General features: G+C 43.9%; 1 protein-coding gene across 2 annotated transcripts in view; it reads left to right on the forward strand.

Annotated features, from left to right (window-relative positions):
* The first annotated feature begins 4,371 nt into the window (after positions 1-4,371).
* Positions 4,372-17,392, forward strand: part of znf148 (zinc finger protein 148) — a 62,456-nt gene continuing 49,435 nt past the window's right edge. Inside the window, exons 1-2 of one of the 2 annotated variants that reach the window (XM_078228192.1) lie at positions 4,372-4,503; positions 13,147-13,282. The gene's annotated coding sequence lies outside the window, so the exon portion shown is untranslated. The remainder of the gene's footprint in view (positions 4,504-13,146; positions 13,283-17,392) is intronic. The other variant, XM_078228191.1, reaches the window with a different exon arrangement.

The following is a 17,392-nucleotide window of genomic DNA, read 5'->3' on the forward strand; positions in this document are numbered from 1 at the left end:
AAACTCTTACTGTGTTTACCCCAGTCCAATGCTGGCATCTCCACATCAAGGAAGTACCTGTCAGGGTCTTGCTGACTATATAAATAAATCTGAATTTGGTGAAGGGATCCCAGCCCTGGAGGAGTTATTTCACACATATTGCAATTTTTTCAACAAAATGAAAGCTTAGGGGATTGCTATTCTCTAGTTTAGTCCCCATTGCAATGTCTTAATCAATCGGCTCGGCGACAGGTGTGAGAGGGGAGGGGAGTGAGCAATTAGTGGTGGGGTCACCTGTGGTTGTCCCCCTCCAAAACAAGTATATCGTTTTGGATAGTGTGGAGGAGGATGACTCTCCAGGGGTAAGCCACAGTGACCAGGTCACTGGCACACAGTCAGGCTCTGTGGCCCGGAAAGGAAAGAGAGGGATTAGGAGAGCAATAGTGGTGGGGGACGCGTCGGTTAGAGGCACGGACAGGCGATTCTGTGGGTGCGAACGGGACTCCAGGATGGTAGTCTGCCTACCTGGTGCTGGGGTACTGGATGTCTCTGAGCGGATAGGAGGCATATTAAAAGGGGAGGATAAAGAAACGGATGTCATTGTACACATTGGTGCAAATGACGTAGACAGGAAGAGCAGGAGGATCCTACGAGAACAATTCAGGGAGTTGGGAAATAGGCTAAAAAGTAGGGCCTGCAGGGTGGCAATCTCTGGGCTGCTCCCAATACCTAGGGCCAGTGGGGCTAGGAATAGGGAGATAGTACAATTGAACGCTTGGCTATAGGACTGGTCCAGAAGGGAGGGCTTCATATTCCTGGATCACTGGGAAGTTTTTAAGAGAGGAGGGCACATGTACAAGAAGGATGGGTCACAACTAAATTGGAAGGGCACGAATATCCTGGCTGGGAGTTTTGCTAGTGCAGTTCGGGTGGGTTTAAACTAATATGGCAGGGGGGTGGGGATCAAAAAATTAGGTCTACAAGTGTAGAGGCTGGGGACGAGCTTGGGGCCAGGACAAGGCTGGCAAAGAAGAAGAGTACTCTGGGGGAGGATGACCTCACTGGGCCTGGAGGTCTGGAGTGCATCTACTTCAATGCAAGGAGCGTAGCAGGTAAGACAGACGAACTTAGGGCCTTAATGCTTACAAGGAATTTGGATGTGGTTGCGGTGACAGAGACTTGGTTGAAAGAGGGACAGGATTGGCAACTGAATATTCCGGGGTACAAGTGTTTTCGGCGAGACAGAGGAGGGGCCAAAAGAGGTGGGGGAGTAGCAGTATTATTTAGAGAGCATATTACAGCGGTGCAGAGGGAGGACAATTCAGAGGGGCCGTGTAACGAGTCACTGTGGGTGGAGCTCAGAAAAAGGAAGGGCGCAGTCATTATGTTGGGGGTATACTACAGGCCCCCCAACAGCCCAAGGGAAGTGGAAGAACGGATATGTCAGGAGATAATGGATAGGTGCAGGAAAAATAGGGTTGTTGTAGTGGGAGACTTCAATTTCCCTGGTATAGACTGGAAATCGCGTAGGGCTGGGAGTCTGAATGGGGAGGCATTTGTAAAATGCGTACAGGAAGGTTCTTTGGAACAATATGTAGATAGCCCGACTAGAGAGGGGGCTATACTGGACCTAGTACTGGGGAATGAGCCCGGTCAGGTCTTCAAAGTTTCGGTAGGGGAACATGTGGCAAATAGTGACCACAATTCTGTTAGCTTTAGGATAGTGATGGAAAAGGATGAGTGGTGTCCCAAGGGTAAGGTGTTGGATTGGGGCAAGGCTAATTTTAGTGGGATTAGGCAGAAATTGGCAGCTCTTGATTGGGAGAGGCTGTTTGAGGGTAAATCCACATCTGGCATGTGGGAGTCTTTTAAGGAACAGTTGTTAGGGCTGCAGGATACGCATGTGCCTGAAAAAAGAAGGATAGGAAGGGTAGGATTCGAGAACCGTGGATAACCAGGGAAATTGAGGGATTGGTCAAAAAGAAAAGAGATGCGTACGTTAGGTCCAGGCAGCTAAAAACAGAGGGAGCTCTGGAGGAATACAAAGAAAGTAGGAAAGAACTCAAACGAGGAATTAGAAGGGCAAAAAGGGGTCACAAAATGTCCTTGGCAGACAGGATTAAGGAGAATCCCAAGGCATTTTATTCATACATTCGGAACAAAAGGGTTGTCAGGGAAAAAATCGGACCTCTCAGGGACAAAAGTGGGGAATTATGCTTAGAGCCCAAAGAAGTAGGGAAGATCCTAAATGAATACTTTGCGTCGGTATTCACAAAGGAGAGGGATGTGTTGACTGGGAGTGTCTCGGAGGGGAGTGTTGACCCGTTAGAGAAAATCTCCATTAGAATGGAGGAAGTGTTAGGTTTTTTAGGGAATATAAAGACTGACAAATCCCCAGGGCCTGATGGAATCTATCCAAGGCTGCTCAGGGAGATGAGAGTTGAAATCGCTGGGCCTCTGACGTAAATCTTTGTCTTGTCACTGGACACAGGTGAGGTCCCAGAGGATTGGAGGATAGCTAATGTGGTCCCATTATTTAAGAAGGGTAGGAAGGATAACCTGGGAAATTATAGGCCGGTGAGCTTGACGTCCGTGGTAGGGAAGTTGTTGGAGAGGATTCTTAGAGATAGGATGTATGCGCATTTAGAAAGGAATAAACTCATTAACGATAGTCAGCATGGTTTTGTGAGAGGGGGTCATGCCTCACTAACCTGGTGGAGTTTTTTGAAGAAGTGACTAGAATGGTTGACGAGGGAAGGGCCGTGGATGTCGTCTATATCGACTTTAGTAAGGTGTTTGATAAAGTCCCTCATGGTAGGTTGGTGCAAAAGGTTGGATCTCATGGGATAAAGGGGGAGGTGGCTAGATGGTGGAGAACTGGCTTGGTCACAGAAGACAGAGGGTGGTAGTGGAAGGGTCTTTTTCCGGCTGGATGCCTGTGACTAGTGGTGTTCCGCAGGGCTCTGTATTGGGACCTCTGCTGTTTGTGATTTATATAAGCGATCTGGAAGAAGGTGTAACTGGGGTGATCAGTCAGTTTGCGGACGACACGAAAATGGCAGGACTTGCAGATAGTGAGGAACATTGTCAGAGGCTACAGAAGGATATTGATAGGCTGGAAATTTGGGCAAAGAAATGGCAGATGGAGTTCAATCCTGATAAATGCGAAGTGATGCATTTTGGTAGAACTAACGTAGGGGGAAACTATACGATAAATGGCAGAACCATAAAGGGTGTAGATACGCAGAGGGACCTGGGTGTGCAAGTCCACAGATCCTTGAAGGTGACGTCACAGGTGGAGAAGGTAGTGAATAAAGCATATGGCATGCTTGCCTTTATAGGACGGGGCATAGAGTATAAAAGTTGGGGTCTGATGTTGCGGTTGTATAGAACGTTGGTTTGGCCGCATTTGGAATACTGCACCCAGTTCTGGTCGCCACACTACCGGATGGACATGGAGGCTTTGGAGAGAGTACAGAGGAGGTTTACCAGGATGTTGCCTGGTATGGAAGGTCTTAGTTATGAGGAGAGATTGGGAAAACTGGGGTTGTTCTCACTGGAAAGACGGAGGATGAGGGGTGACCTAATAGAGGTGTATAAAATTATGAAAGGCATAGATAGGGTGAACGGTGGGAAGCTTTTTCCCAGGTCGGTGGTGACGTTCATGAGGGGTCATAGGTTCAAGCTGAGGGGGGGGGGGGAGGTTTAACACGGATATCAGAAGGACGTATTTTACGCAGAGGGTGGTGGGGGCCTGGAATGCGCTGCCGGGCAAGGTGGTGGAGGCGGACACACTGGGAACGTTTAAGACTTATCTAGATAGCCACATGAACGGAGTGGGAATGGAGGGATACAAAAGAATGGTCTAGTTTGGACCAGGGAGCGGCGCGGGCTTGGAGGGCCGAAAGGCCTGTTCCTGGGCTGTATTGTTCTTTGTTCTTTGTTCTTTGTTCAATCAATGTTGACTTTCCTGGTTTGAATATTAAAGAAAGCTTGGCAATTAACTTTTCCCGAGTGTGTTCTCCTTGGTAATTCTCTATGAATCAAAGTCTGCTTGCTGCCCAATCAGCACAGTCTCCTTTTGAAGGATAAATTGTTGTTACCTTTGAGATTTGCTATTCTTCTGTCCTGTTGACTGCAAGGTGAAAAGTTTTGGCAGTGCGTGTGTTTTTTAATTTTCAGTGGTACTCAAATTCTGAACCAGCAGGTGATGAAATATTATGATGTATTTTGATGTAAGTGGCAGGAATAGGCTAAAAGTGACCACTGCCAAGTCTGCAGCCTCTGGTTGGCTGAATGCGGTAATGGAGGAAGGGTTTCCCAGAGCCCCCCGCGAGAGTGAAAAGCCCTTACTGGAGAGGGACTGGGAAGCAGTGGGACGCATGCGCAGCTGCCATCTCGGGGCTTTGTGGGTAGCGGCCATCATGAAAGAATCTGAAAACAGAGCGAGGGTGTAAGGGAGGATTGGAGAGAGGAAACAAAAAAAAAGTTACAGCGGACGGGAAGAGTTGGGCCGGGGGCAAGGTACGTTTGGCGACGGGCAGCGGCTGAATGCCCTTGGTGAGGCGGGGAGTGGGCAGGGGTAAGAGTGTGAAGGAACTGCGCTGCTTTGGGGCAGCACAGGCCCGAGCTCCCACAAAGGGACTGGCAGGGGGGGACCTGTTAGCTCTACCTGTCTGGAAGGGGCAGTGCTGGGCTGCAGCTGCTGAATGAATGGAGTTTTATGAATGAGTGCTCCCTCCCCGCGCGCTGGACAATGTTACAGCGCATTCCAGAGCAGCGATTGGTGTTCCATTTGTTTGTGATGTCACAATAACCATTGTGGCCCAGAGACACAGCTCTCCTCTCTCTCTGCCCCTATAGCACATCCTGCCTGCTGCTGAGAGAGGGCAAATGTCCCTTCACCCAGCTAGCAAAATGCTGTATTTTGTTCAGTGCTTCCCCCTCCCACCTCTATGAATGCATTAAATGGAATGCAACACCAGCAATGTCCTCATTTCTACCTGCTTTAAGTTTAAAATTTATTTATTAGTGTCACAAGTAGGCTTACATTAACACTGTAATGAAGTTATGGCAAAAATCCCCTGGTCGCCACACTCCGGTGACTTGTTCAGGCACACTGAGGGAGCACGGCCAAGGCACATCTTTTGGACTTGTGGGAGGAAACCAGAGCACCTGGAGGAAATCCACGCAGACATTGGGGAGAATGTTCAGACTTCGCACAGCCAGTAGCCCAACCTGGGGATCAAACCTGGTGCTGTGAGGCAGCAGTGCTAATCACTGTGCTGCCCCCCCCCCCCCCCCGTGAAAAAGGGCTGTATTTTGTTCAATGCTTTTCTCTCTCCTCCTCCTACCCCCCCCCCCATTTGAATGCATTAAATGGAATGCAACACCACCAACATCCTCATTTCTACCTGCGCTTCCTGTTGATCTCTCAAAATAGAAGCGTCCCCCCCCCCCCCCCCGCCCACACAGCAGTTAACTTTAAAATTTTTTCAGCCAGTTTACATTTTACTGTCACAAAGACAAAATACTGCAGATGCTGGAATCTGAAACAAAAACACAAAATGCTGGAAAAAATCAAACAGAAAAAAGCTAGCAGAAAGAATGAGTCTTTCTGGGAATCCAGACTCGAAACGTTGACTCTATGCTCTCTCTGCAGATGCTGCCAGACCTGCTGAGTTTTTCCAACATTTTCTATATTTTTCTGTTGTTGCCCCATTTTCGACTGAATGTGCAAGTCTATGCATCTGAGAAGTGCAGTAATTATTATGAAGACAAATCTAGTAGCCAATTTGCCTACATCTGTAAGGTAGATGGCCAGGTTTCTTTTGTAAATGTTGGTTGAGAGTGAAATATTGATCGGCAGACCATTACAGGATCTTTGCATTTATTGAAACAACAAAATACTTGGCTTAATGTTTTATTCAAGGAATGGCTGGGTATTACAGCACAGCATAGGTGATAGATAGACGATGCATTCAATTTTATTAGATAGTTTTTAAAATCATCTTGTTAAAGTCCCACATAATAGACTCGGTGATAACATTTAATCCCATATGATTAACAAGGCAGTGGCACTGTATACATGACAGTTGGTATTTACTGGGAAAAATGAGGTGCCAGATTTTGGGTGGAAGAATGAGGAGAAACAGTGTAAATGAAATGGTACAATTTTAATAGTCATGCAGGAACAGGGAGACACGTATGTACTTTTTCGATGGCAGGATGATAAATCTGTTTAAAAAGCTTATGGGATTATGAAATGTTTATGGGATCCTTGGCTTTATTAATCGAAGTTTACAGTGTAATAGCAAGATAATTATGTTCAAACCTTTAGAAGTCACAGTTTAGGCCTCAGCTAGAGTATTGTGTTCAATTCTGAGCACTGGTAAAGATAGGCTAGGCAGGAGATGGTTGTGTAAAGGAGATGGTGGTGTAATGATATTGTCACTGGACCAGTAATCCAGAGGCCCAGGCTAATTCTGTGGGGGACATGGGTTCAAATCCCACCAAAGCAGCTGGTGGAACTTAATTTCAATTAATTTTTTTAAAATCTGGAATTGAAAGCTCACGTAATGTTCATCATGAAACCAGCATTGATTGTCATAAAAATGTATCTGGTTCACTAATGTGCTTTAGGGAAGGAAATCCGCCAACCTTATTTGGTCTGGCCTACATGGTAACTCCACACCCACAGTAATGTGGTTGACTCTTAACTGCCCTCCGAAATGGCTCTATCGAGCAACTCAATTCAACAAATGTTGGCCTTGCCCGTTATGCCCACATGCTATGAAAGAATAAATTTAAAAAGTGTCAAGACCTTGAAGAGGTTTCAGATGACATGAGTTTGAATCATCCCAGGAATGAGAGGCTTCAAGTATGTGGAGAGACTGGAAAATTTGGGATTGTTCTCTCGAGAGCAGAGAGGATTAGGAGGAAATTTGATTGGTGTTCAAAATTATGAAGGGTTTTGATTGTCTATATCGGGAGAAACTGGTTTCATTCATGACTGGAGTGATCAGTAACCCAGAGGATACGCATTTAACAAAATTGGCAAAAGTTTTTTGCCGAGTGAGTTGCTAGGATGTGCAATGCGAAGTTCCAATATTAACTTTTAAAAGGGAATTTAAATATGCGCTTGCAGGGGAAAAAATTGCAGGTCTGTAGGGGAAGAGCAGGAGAAGGGGACTAACTGGATAGATCTATCAAAAAACCGGCAAATGCATAATGGGCCGAATGGGCTCTTATTGTGCTGTATTATTCAATGATCCTTCAGGTAATTGCCATCTGTCATCAAAGTGGCGCATTAGGTTATACCCAGACCACAGGGAAGACAATAGTTTAAGCAGGGCACTGCTCAGGACTCGCAGGTTTATGAATGTAGCAACATTTATTGCCCTCTATTATATAAATGTAACTTTAGATTACAGCCTTGTATCCCTCTACAAGTTAACTGCTCTTTGTTACTGAAATAACAAATTACTGTCTGTGGGAAGATTATTTACAAAATGTAGTCATGCTGGATAGTGTCCTGAACATTTCAGAAATCTTATTTCAGTTTGGGTGGCGTTAAATTATTTGCATGGTGAATGTTAAATTGTCACCCACAACTGAAGCAAGTAGACTCTTTATAGAACAGGCACCAGACCCCTTAACCGCTATTCCAAAAATTGGAAGAACCCAAAAGCCAGCTACGCTCGACAATGGCGCCATGTGTGGGAATTTGAAATTGGCAACTTCATTGGGCTTTGTTTGGTGATGCCACTGATTTCTGCATCGATTGCCTGTACATACAGTTCGAACATGTATCTCAGTAATTCTAGTCTTTATCATCCTTGGTTTCATGGCGGAAAGGCCAGCATGAAGTTTTGTGGCTGGTGGGAGCACCAAGAGAAAATATTTGTCACAAGCAAAAAGTGGAGTTACAAAGGTGCCTGGAGAAAGGCACCTCAGTGAAAGGATTAAGTGAAGAATATCACAGAATAGGATCACTGTGATATCCCTACAGTGCAGAAGGAGGCCATTGGACACATTGAGTCTGCACCAACTCTTCAATAGAGCATCTTACCCAGGTCCTATCCCCATAACCCCAAGTATTTATCCTGCTAATTGCCTTAACAAACGCACCCTGGGACACTAAGGGACAGTTTAGCATCACCAATCAACCTAACCTACCTACACATCTTTGGAGTGTGGGAGAAAACTGGGGCATCCGGGGGAAGCCCACGCAGACATGGGGAGAAAGTGCGAACTCCACACAGTCAGTCACCCAGCCAAGAATCGAAGCTGTGTCCCTTGCGCTGTGAGACAGCAATATTAACCACCGTGCCACCCATGTTGCTGATACATCGAACATTTATGATTTGAAGAAGCAAAAGGTGAAATTACTTAAATTTTATGCTGACAATGATTTGCCCAAATTAATGGATAATAGGAAAACACTCTCTCAGTCAAAGACTATCCATGCAGATAAGTGTTACTGGAATGGATCAGGCAGCATCGGAGTGAGAAATATCCATTGGATCGCTTTGTTATCATGGCTCAGTGAAAAGTTCTATGAAGAGTTCAGACTAACAACAACACGTCAACGCTCCTCAGGATGGTATAACAAGTTTTTCAAATGTCGTGGTTTACGTCTATTTAAAGTATGCGGTGAAAAAGCTGCAGCTGACCGTGGATCTGCAGGAGCATACTGAGATGATCTTTCTACAGTAATATCGGAAGAAGGTCTAACAGCAGAGTTTTCAATGCTGATGCGACTTCATTATACTGGAGGTATGTTCCCAAGACTACCTATCTTGTGAATGAGACAGCACGAATGGGATTCAAAGATTCTAATTGTGGCTTTTTGTACTCGGATGCAGCAGGTACCCAAAGGTGTAAATTGCTTGTTATTGGTAAAAGTCAGAATCCTCAGTCTTTCAAGGGAGTCAGTGTTTTTCCTGTTTATAAGGTTAATAAGCAAGTTAGACCAATTTTCCTTGATTGGTACGAGATCTATTTTGATCCTGAAACCAGGGCTCATAGTCAGGCTGTAGATCTTCCCACAAAATTATGTTGCTCCTTGATTGTGCTGCACATCCAAAGATTTGCAGGTTAAGTGGATTGGCCATGCTGAAATTCCCCGTGGTGTCCAGGGATGTGTAGATTGGGTGAATTAGCCATGGTAAATGTGTGGGGTTAGGGTGGAGGAGAGAGCCTGGGTGGGATGCTCTTTCGGAGAGTCGGTGTAGACTCAATGGGCCAAATGGCCTCTTTCTGCACTGGAGGGATTCTGTGGTTCTACCATGATGCAGAACTCCTCATCAGAGACAATGTTTTCAGTTTACTTCCATTCTCTTTCCCCCCCCCTCCCCTCCCCAAAACTGTACATTCTTCATTCAGACCATGGATCAAGACATTGTGTGGGCATTCATGAATTGATGTGCAAAATGTTCATTGCATGCAACAGATATTAGGATTTAAGGAATTCCAAAAAGAATTCGATGTAAGAGATGCAGTCTAGAGTGCTGCAAAGACCTGGGTCAATGTATCCCAAGATATTTTGATAAATGGATGGTACATCTTGTGGCTGTTTGCCATGTTCCTAAATGGTGATGCTGGAATTGAATCTGATTTTAGTGGCTCCCGTGTGTCTGAGGAGAAAAAAGTTGAAGATTTATCAGCATATGTGAAAGGTTTGTCGTGTGCTGAAGCCAAGCTGTTGAGGATTGTCTGGATATTGACAATGATGCTCCAGTTCACCTCCAGCTCACAGACAGTGAAATATGCAACAAGGTCATGAATGAGAGTAAAGAGAATGAGAGTAATAATGATGATGAAGATGGTGCGTTGGATGAACAGGAAGAAGTGTCAATTGACAGGTGCATAAGCATTACGGAGGAATTGATTCATGGGCTGGAGTAGCAGCTCTTTGTTACAGAGCAGCACGTTAACTGGGCTTACAAAATACAAGAGGTATTCCTGAAAGAAAGACCCACATATTTGAAACAACTTAAGTTGCAGCGCATGTTTCAAAAAAGTAGGACTGAATCTGAACCGTCAACTTCCCAGTCTGTGTCTGTACAGCAGCTGATTCCTCTTCGGTTGATGTATCAACATCCTGAGAGTTACCATTGACTGCAAACTGGACTGGAGCAGCCACATAAATACTATGGTTGCAAGAACAGGTCAAAGAACCATGTGGCGAGTACCTCATCTCCTGACTCCCCAGAACCTGTCCACCATTTAAAAGGCACAAGTCAAGAATGTGCTGGGGTATTCTCCCCTTGTCTGGCTGAGTGCAGCTCCAAGAACATTCAAGAAGCTTGACACCATCCAGGAAGCAACTTGCTCCATTGACACTCCATCCACAAGCATTCACTCCCTCGACCACTGAAGTACAGTGACAGTAGTGTGTACCATATACAAGATGCACTGCAGAAACTCGCCAAGGCTCCTTTAAAGGCTAGGGTTTGATTCCCAACTTGGGTCACTGTCTGTGCGGAGTTTGCACAATCTGTCCGTGTGGGTTTTCTCTGGGTGCTTTGGTTTCCTCCCACAGTCCAAAAGACGTGCTGGTTAGATGCATTGGCCATGCTAAATTCTCCCTCAGTGTACCCGAACAGGTGCCGGAGTGTGGTGACATGGGGATTTTCACAGTAACGTCTTTGCAGTGTTAGTGTAAGCCTACTTGTGACTAATAAATAAATAAACTTCAAAAAGCTTCAAACTAAACAGCACCTTCCAAATCCACAACCATCTGGAAGGACAGCAGAAATATAGGGAGATCACAACTTCCAAGTTCCTTACCAAGCCCCTCACCATCCTGACTTGGAACAATGTCGTTGTTTCTTCATCTGTTGTTGGGTCAAAATTCTGGAGCTCCCTCCCTAACAGCACAGTGGGTGTATCTGCACCGCAGGGACTGCAGCAGTCCAAGAAGACAGCTCACCACTATCTTCTCAAGGGCATTTAGGGATGGGCAATAAATGCTTGCTTAGCTAGTGACATCCATGAATTAATAATTAAAAAATAATGAACAAAAACAAAAAAAAAATTTTTTTCAATTTTATTTCTTACACATATTTTATAAATGCACCATACAGGACCTAAAATCCCCAAATCCAGAACACACCTTGTCCCGAGCATCTGGGATACGGGGTCCAGTCTCCTCATGAAATTACTTTTAAAATAACTTGTTTTTACAGAGTTTTATAGCCTCCAAGTTGTTGCAAAATATCTAATAAAATGGCACTGCTCTAATATAGGGAAATGTGAAAAGCAAACCATACTTAGCAAGGTCTCACCAAGAGTAATGAGATAATTGACAATTTGTGTTCATGATGTCAATGTTAGCTCAGACACCGGGAGAAAGCTCCTGATCTGGGTTCATTTACAATCTACCTGACTGGCCTAATGGGACCACTGCTAAACATCTCATTTAATTCCAAGCTACGGTTAAATATTATAACTGCAGTGTTAATGTGGGCAGCTGAATGACTGCACTGTTACTCTGACACAAATGTGAAACGTGCACTGCATATAACGTTCTTGTGTTTCCACTATAGTGCTAACCTCTTAATTATAGTGTATATTTATGGTTAAGTAGTGCTTGTTATAATGACCTTATCCTTGAGTGTGTGTCTCTTTTATTTTAAAAGTAAATACCCTTGGAAAGATGCCTGGCTTAAAGACTAGTCTTTTGCCTAGTAACCCAATTTAAAATTCACCCTTGACCAGCTTGGGCAGTTTCAATCCAGTTCCTGTAGTCTAAAACTACCCCTATTTTTTTTCATCAATTGGCAATATCACAAAAGTCTACTGATAGGTCATGTTTAAATTTTTAAAAAACTACAAATAGTGGAAACTGATATTTAATGCAAAAATAAATAAAATTAAGCAAATTATCTGATAATTCAAGTTAAGCAATGCAAATAGCACATCCAAATGAAAATTTTAATGTTTCAGAATTGAGTTACCAAATTACTTAAAGCAATTTTGAGGAGTAGATGTTCTATACTACAGTGTAGTTGAGGCTGATGTCCATTTGTGGAAGGAACATTACTCTGCATCAGACTTGCTCTGTGAGTTCTTGATACTGACACTAGCCATCTCAAATAGAAAGTGGTCCATTTGTTGCACTAATACCTGGTCACTTTAAACAAAGGAAATGTGTACCTGCCTGTGGTGATTGTTCAGTTCCGAATTAAGTTAAACTTGACCATTGGATGTCTCAAAGTTTGCAGCCAGTGCTGTACTTTTGACGTGTAATCACTGTAGTCATGTAGGAAACATGTTAGCTAATTTTGTGCAGAGTAAACTCCCAAAAAAACAGTAATGTGATAATGAGCAAACTTTTATGATTGAGGGATAATTATTGGCCGGGGATTGGGCGTTAACTTCCCTGCTCTTCTTCGAAATAGTGCCATGGGATCTTTTGCATTCCTCTGAGGGTACAGACGGAGTTTCGGTTCAATGGCTCATCTGAAGATGACGCCTCCGGCAGGGCAGCACTTCCTCTGTGCTGCGGACCAGCCTTGACTTTTGTGCTCGACTCTGGAATGAGACTTGAACCACAACTTTGTGACTCAGATGTGAGAGTGCTACCAGCTGAGCAATGATTGACTACAGTAAAATGTCAACCAGTCTTCTGCCAACAAAAATTTAAATCCTGTAGTTAGAAAAAGTGAATGAGCTCTGGCTACCTGGTTGCTGTTGGTAACAGATCAAAAATATTCAGCTTCTTAATGGCTTGGTTGGTAAATGCATGGTATGACAGTGGTGCAGACCGGCAGGGTCCCTAGTTTCGGTCTGTTTAGAGCATGCTGATCTTGGGCAGGTAATTCTTGGGGTGCTGCTGCGTTAGCCTTTGGTTCCTGGGAAATAGAGGGGCAGAATCAATTGGAGCTTGCAGTTTTGATGCTGTCTTAATGGCAAGTGTGTGGGCAATTTCTGAAAGAATTTGTGCTGAGCTGTAATGCTGCCAGTGGGTTGAATAAAGTGCTGATGCCCGCTGGGGCTCCTGTGCCAAGTATGATCATTTGGCAGAAGTTATAGTAAGACTGGCCCCTAGCTTGACCCGCTGGCTTTTAGAGCAGAGCAGATGAGGGCTTGAAAAAAAAGTTACGAGTAGGAAAGGAATTTTTAGGTTTATAAATTAAATACAGTGGCTTGTTTCTCCAGCAGGGCAGCTGGACTGTGGAGGCTGGTCACTGAAATACAGAAGCTTGACTACTAGAATCCCATTCCACTGAAAGTGTTAAGTGAGACAGGAGCAGAAAAAGGATGATTGAGCTACTTTTCAGCACTACCCACAAAGGTGATTAGAAGCCATCTGCTTTTTTAGTCAACAGCCATTTGGGAAGTATTTATTAGTCACTTTAGAATCAGTTTTCCTTTAGTGTCATTTCCCTCATGATTGTAGTGGCAACTCTTTCTACCTCTCCTGAAGTAAACCCCCCCCCCCCCCCAATCCTGATAGAATGGGTACAGCACAAAGGCAGGCCATTTGGCCCATTATGTTCAGACTGGCATTCAAGCAACTCAGTTAATCCCACTCCCTGCCTTTTCTCTGTAGCCATGCAATATTTTTCTCATCGGATAATTATCCAATTCTCAGGCCGTGCGTTCCAGATCCTAACCACTCACTGTATGAAAACATTTTTCTTCATGTTGTCTCTGATTTAGGGTGACTGGCATTAAAAAAATGTCCTCTGATTCCAGATCTTTCTGTCAATGGGAACTATCTACTCTGTGCAGACCCCTCATGATCTTGAATAATTCTATCAGATCTCTTCTCAACCTTCTCTTCTTGAAGGAGAACAAAGCCTAGCTTCACCTGTTTATCCACTTAACTGAAGTCTCTCACTCCTGAACCATTCTCATGTTTTCTTCACCCTCTCCTGTATCTTCACTTCCTTCCTAAAGCCTCGTGTCCAGAATTGGATGCAGTACTCCAGCTGAGGTTAAACCAATGTTCACAAAGATTTACCATGACTTTATTGCTTTTGTATTCCATGCCTCTTTTCTATACCTCTATGAATAAAGCCCAGGATCCCGAAATCCTTAATAATAGCTTTCTCAACCTGTTGTACCAACTTGCAACAATTTGTACATATATGCTCCCAGCTCCCTCTGCTCCTTCACCCTCTTTAGAATTATATCTTTAATTTTATAGTTTTTCTCGTTCTTCCTGTCAAAATCAATTGTTTCACATTTTTGCATTAAATTTTATCTGCTTTGTGTCTGCCCATTCAACCAGCCTATGTCCTCTTGTAGATCAAGAAAAGCCGTTGTCCTTATACCAACCCTTAGGGAATTCACTGTATATCTTCCTGCCATCTGAAAAATAACCATGGAACACTATTCTCTTGTCTTCTGTCTCTCAGACAATTTTGCATCCATGCTGCCATTGTCCTTTTTATTCTATGAACTTCAACTTTGCTGATGAGCCGCTTGTGTTGCAATTAATCAAGCGCCTTTTGGAAGTCCCTGTACACCACATCAACCACATTACCCTCATTAACCCTCTCTGTTACCTCATCCAAAAGCTCATGCAAGTTGATTAAACACGTGTTTTTGACAGATCTTTCATTTATCCACATTGTTGTTTGTAAAAACCTCCCCGCCATTATAAGTGAAACTGATTGCCCTTCAGTTGCTGTATTTAACCTCACATCAGTTTGTGAACCAGGGTAGAAGATTTGCAATTCTGCAGTGCTAACTGTACAGAATTTAATGGAAAGTTGTGGTAAATCTTTGTGGATTTAATTGGAATGTTGATTTGTGGCAGACTCCGCATTGTTCAAGTATGACCGAGCAGTAAATGATTGGTCTTCTGTGGGTACCGTCATGACTGAATTGTCCAATGTGGGATTGGCATGGATGGCCACAGAACTGGCATTTCAGAGAGTCGTTGTTAGTGTTTTGGGGGAATTCTGCAGCTCTCCCACTCCTGGCCTTCCTCTGGGCACATTGGATATTGCAAGTTTTGTGTAGATGGCCTTCGAAACATGTTGAACCAAATTTTTGTTGCCTCTGTATGAGTTGATTGTCTGCAGTATTCTCTCCAGAGAGGTGGTCTACAATGCAGTAGTTAGTCAGACTCTTCTTTTTTAGGCTGTCTCATTTGTACTGAGCACCTTGATGTGGTTTGGCCCTGGGACAATGGAAGACCTGCTTGGGTATTCTGTCATCATCCATGTGGGAGGCATTTTATTTTGATTTGATTTATTATTGTCGCATTAGCAGACAGTAAAAAGTATTGTGTCTTGCATGCTATACAGACAGAGCATACTGTTCATAGGGAACAGAAATGGGCGGCATGGTAGCACAGTGGTTAGCACTGCTGCTTCACAGCTCCAGGGACCTGGGTTTGATTCCCGGCTTGGGTCACTGTCTGTGTGGAGTTTGCACATTCTCCCCGTGTCTGCGTGGGTTTCCTCCGGGTGCTCCGGTTTCCTCCCACAGTCCAAAGATGTGCGGGTTAGGTTGATTGGCCATGCTAAAATTATCCTTAGTGTCCTGAGATGCATAGGTTAGAGGGATTAGTGGGTAAATATGTCGGGATATGGGGGTAGGGCCTGGATGGGATTGTGGTCGGTGCAGACTCGATGGGCCGAATGGCCTCTTTCTGCACTGTAGGGTTTCTATGGCAAGTCTATGAAACAAGAGAGTGCAGAATGTAGTGTTACAATCATAGCTAGGGTGTAGAGAAAGATCAACTAAATGCAAGGTAAGTCCATTCAAAAGTCTGATGGCAGCAGGGAAGAAGCTGTTCTTGAGTCGGTTGGTACGTGACCTCAGACTTTTGTATCTTTTTCCCGACGGAAGAAGGTGGAAGAGAGAATGTGTGGGGTGCGTGGGGTCCTTAATTATGCTGGCTGCTTTGCAAAGGCAGCGGCAAAGTGTAGACAGAGTCAATGGATGGGAGGCTGGTTTGTGTGATGGATTGGGCTACATTCATAATCTTTTGTAGTTTCTTGTGGTCTTGGGCAGAGCAGGAGCCATACCAAGCTGTGATACAACCAGAAATAATGCTTTCTATGGTGCATCTGTAAAAGTTGGTCAGAGTCATAGCAGACATGCCACATTTCCTTAGTCTTCTGAGAAAGTAGAGGCGTTGATGAGCTTTCTTAACTATAGTGTCGGCATGAGGGGACCAGGACAGGTTGTTGGTGATCTGGACACCTAAAAACTTGGAGCTCTTCACCCTTTCTACTTTGTTCCTGTTGATGTAGACAGGGGCATGTTCTCCTTTACGCTCCCTGAAGTCGATGACAATCTCCTTCGTTTTGTTGACATTGAGAGAGAGATTATTGTAGCTGCACCAGTTCACCAACTACTCTCTCACCCATCCAAGTTCTCTCTTTGTCCTCTCAATTTTAGACATGGTGTGTTTCTTTACTAAATGTGAATTGTGTAAACTAGGGCTTACAGAGTTTTTATTTGAATAAGTCAAGAATGAGCTGTTTCTCTTGGAAATAAGAATTGACCTTAAGATGCTGTAGTGTGATTGAAAAGTGAATGCCTCAGGTAACATTTCCATTGGTGTGAATTTAAAGGATGAATAGTGACAAATTTAATGGATTTATTCAGAGTAATTGAGATTTCATAGGTTAAAGTGAAAAAGGTATTTCTCATATGGAAGTTTTAAAAACTTGTGCTACCACGTTGGGGGCAGCACGGTAGCACAGTGGCACTGCTGCTTCACAGCGCCAGGGATCCGGGTTCGATTCCCGACTTGTGTGGAGTTTTCACGTTCTCCCGTGTCTGCATGGGTTTCTTCCAGGTGTTCCAGTTTCCTCCCACAGTCTAAAGACGTGCTGGTTAGGTGCATTGACCTGAACTGTGGCGACTAGGGGAACTTCACAGTAACTTCATTGCAGTGTTAGCATAAGCTTTACTTGTGACTAATAAATAAACTTTAACTTTAAAAAAAGCAATATAAATATGTTTCTTATTAACTGCTACTAAAACATAAATTGCAAAAGAAATGGTTCATATAATTCCACTCCGTTGGAGAAGAAAATGCTGATGATCCCCCTTGCCCTGTCCTGCAGCATCCCACTAACATTGTGAAGTAGATACACAGGAATAGCCCCTTGGTCCAGTTCTACCATTCAATTAACATGGAGTAATGCACGTTCCTTTAATGGCTATTTTTAATGGATAAACATTCTTAACAAGATAGAACTGAATATTTCAAACTATGGGGAGATGAAATAGGGTTTACTGTGTTCAGTTTTTAAACGTGGTTTCAGTACTGGATCCTAAAGCACAGTTCCATGCTAAAGTCTATTACTCAGGGAATCTAGGTTTGCTGTAACCTTCCACTGCATTTTTCTGTGTACGTTGTGGATTTCAAATTATTAGCAAAAATGTAACAATGTCCTTTGTAGTTTAAGTTTATAAAAAAAAACTAAAATGA

The sequence above is a fragment of the Mustelus asterias genome, chromosome 14, assembly GCF_964213995.1.
Source record: "Mustelus asterias chromosome 14, sMusAst1.hap1.1, whole genome shotgun sequence".
Lineage (NCBI taxonomy): Eukaryota > Metazoa > Chordata > Chondrichthyes > Carcharhiniformes > Triakidae > Mustelus > Mustelus asterias.